Here is a 2,945-nt window from a genome sequence, read left to right as displayed (position 1 = left end):
AGATAGAATGACGTTTATCAAGAAACTAACAATAGTAAATGCTGGCATGGATGTAGCCAATTGGGAACTCTATTACACTGTTGGTGGGAAATTAAACTTGTTCAACCACTGTGGAATGCAGTACTGAGTTTCCTGAAAAGACTAAACAGAGATCTCTTTTAAGACTCAGTAATTCCCCTCATGGGCAGTAATCCAACAAGCTCACATGAAAGCTACCAGCATAACCATGTTCAGGGCCCAGGCCCAGAGTTTAAGGACTGGAAAAAATGTTACCATAGTTGTTTTTTTTCCCCCAAATATGAACCATTTGCCATAAGATACCAAAACATGCCGGGTGCTAGTGACTCAGGCCAGTAATCATAGCTACTCAGGGGACTAAGATCTGAGAATCACTGTTCAAAGCCAGCGTTGGCAGGAATGTCTGTGAGCCTCTCATCTCAAATAAACTGCTAGAAAACCGGACGTGGCACTGTGGCTCAAGCAGGAGAACACTCGCCTTGTCTTGTAGTTGACAACGACAGAGCCCAAGCCCAGAGTTCAAGTCGCATGATGGACAGAAAAAAAAAAAAAGATACCAAATCATTCTATTAGCAGTAGTTAGGTTAGGACTTAAATTTAGTGGGTGATAAAATGGCTTCTTTGTTGAATGATAGGAAAAGATGTAGGCAATCCAAGAAAAGGGAGATTTTTCGTTGTTGTTGGTCGAGGGGTTTGAAGTCTGGGCTTGGACACTGTCCCTGAGCTCTTCAACTCAAGGTGAGTGCTCTACTTCTTGAGCCACAATGCCACTTCTGGTTTTCTGGTGGTTAACTGGACATAAGAGTCTCACAGACTTTCCTGCCCAGGCTGGCTTTGAATAGCAGTCCTCAGATCTCAGCTTCCTGAGTAGCTAGGATTACAGATGTAAGCCACTGTCACCAGGCTAAAAATGGAGATTTTTTAGAAAAGAAAATCCACTTCTTCACCTGTGTCAAAACCTCAGATATCACTATTAGAACATTTCATCCTCAAGCCATTTTTTCAGATATCTGTTAATTTTCTCTTTTCCTTCATGTGGGAATACTGCGGTCAATATCATTTCAGCTGTGGTACTGGATCAATTGTATGGTAATTGCTAGCATCTAAATCAAGAACTGTTACAGGAAAAGAAATGAAACCCCCATTTGGAATAATTGTTTTCTCTTTTTTATTACAAATCAGTGATTGATTACTTCCTAGTGTGATATTGGACGTCCAAACAGAGTGATGGCATTTTATTTCTCTTCAGCCTTCCCTCACATGTGGTCAAATATTTAAGAATACAAATATTTCCATTGATAATTCAATAGCTGACCTCTAAGAAAATGTGCATTTCTGGACTTTGCTCTCTTGTCCTTACATGTGCAGGGTTTCAATGATTTGTATGTTCTACAAGGAATTCTATTTTCCAATCTTTGTGTGACCAATATTAGTCTCTCTGATCAGTCTTTCTGACTCTTTCTCTGGAGTCTCATTTCAGTCTGCCTCATAATATTAGTTATTAGCTAAATAATGTACAGAGGAGTCACATTTGCGTGAGCAAGGTAATGAGCAAGGTAAAAAAAATTGTTACCTCCTCCTTTATTTTTCCCCTACCATCCTTTCCCTCCCAGCTCCATAAGTACACAACCCTCCTCCCTTACCCCACCTAAATTGTAAAGTTCATTTTTCAACATAGTGTCTTGTGTATCTCATGGTTACAATGTGTCAACCTGTACCCCTATTTAAGCATTTTGTTTTCTTTCTTTCCCCTCCACAAATTAGAGGAGCGTATATAGAAGATGTAGACGCACCAACTTCAAATACAGTGAAAACAGGAGTTATAGCAGGAGACAGGAACATATAAAGAAACAAAAAAATCACATCGCACATTATACGTATGTTAGAAACAATAGCAAGAAAGAAAAAACCACTTGTGTCCCTATCTTGGGGTTCATGTCCCTTAACATCATCCTATCTCGTCATATGCAGATAGCTTTTGACCTTTTCTTCTTAACCCAGACAAATATTAGTTATTGAAAATTGGGGAAACCATGGGACCAATGTTAATTTGGACGTGGCTTACTTCACTTAATATAAGTTTTTCCAAGACTTTCCAGTTACTAACAAATGGGGCAACGTTATTCTTTCTGATGGAGGCATAGAATTCCATTGTGTATATATACCACATTTTCTTGATCCATTCATCTGCTAAGGTATTGGGGTTGGTTCCATATATTAGCTATCTTAAAGAATGCAGCAATAAACATAGTTGTGCTGGTAGCTTTAGTATGGTCTTGTTTGTGATCATTTGGGTAAATGTCCCAAAGTGGGATTGCTGGGTCATAGGGGAGCTCTATGTGGAGTTTTTTGAGGAACCTCCATACTACTTTCCAAAGTGGTTGAACAAGTTTTGTACTCCCACCAAGAATGCAGTATGGTTCCCTGGTGGCCACATCCCCTCCAGCATCTGTTGTAAAAGTATAGAATGCTTCAGAAATTTGTCTGTCATCCTTGTACATGAGCCACGCTAATCTTCTCTGAAATGTTCCAATGTTTCTGCTATGCATTTCATTTTGTACTCCTGAAATTGGCGAGTGATTTTAGGTGTGTCTACAACAGTAGAATCAGCATAAATCAAGCCAGCATTTCTTCATTGAAGATACAAGGAAAGGACACAGGTTGCCACATTATAACAATGAAATATACAAGACACTCTATGGGAGGGGTGAAGCGACATGTTGGGGAGGTATGAAGGGGCGGAATGGTAGGGGAAAGACAAAGGAGGGGGTAACAATGCTCAATAAGAAATGGACTAATTACCTTACTTACGTAACTGTAACCCCTCTGCACAGGGACTTTACAATAAAAATATAAATTGAAAAGATACAAGGAAAACTTCTGTACTTATAGGAAGTTGTATTTGTCACACAATATCAGCAAGGTAT

At 39.4% G+C, this 2,945-nt stretch overlaps 1 non-coding gene across 1 annotated transcript; it reads right to left on the bottom strand.

Annotated features, from left to right (window-relative positions):
- Nucleotides 1-2,474: 2,474 nt before the first annotated feature.
- Nucleotides 2,475-2,578, bottom strand: LOC138808629 (U6 spliceosomal RNA). Its single transcript, XR_011366539.1, has one exon. It is a non-coding gene; the product is annotated as a U6 spliceosomal RNA (small nuclear RNA).
- Between the last annotated feature and the right edge of the window lie 367 nt (nucleotides 2,579-2,945).

Source organism: Dipodomys merriami, unplaced genomic scaffold, assembly GCF_024711535.1.
Source record: "Dipodomys merriami isolate MVZ:Mamm:240054 unplaced genomic scaffold, mDipMer1.0.p SCAF_46, whole genome shotgun sequence".
Classification (NCBI taxonomy): domain Eukaryota; kingdom Metazoa; phylum Chordata; class Mammalia; order Rodentia; family Heteromyidae; genus Dipodomys; species Dipodomys merriami.
Note: the sequence above shows the minus strand (reverse complement) of the source record. Positions and strands in the feature narration are given on the sequence as shown.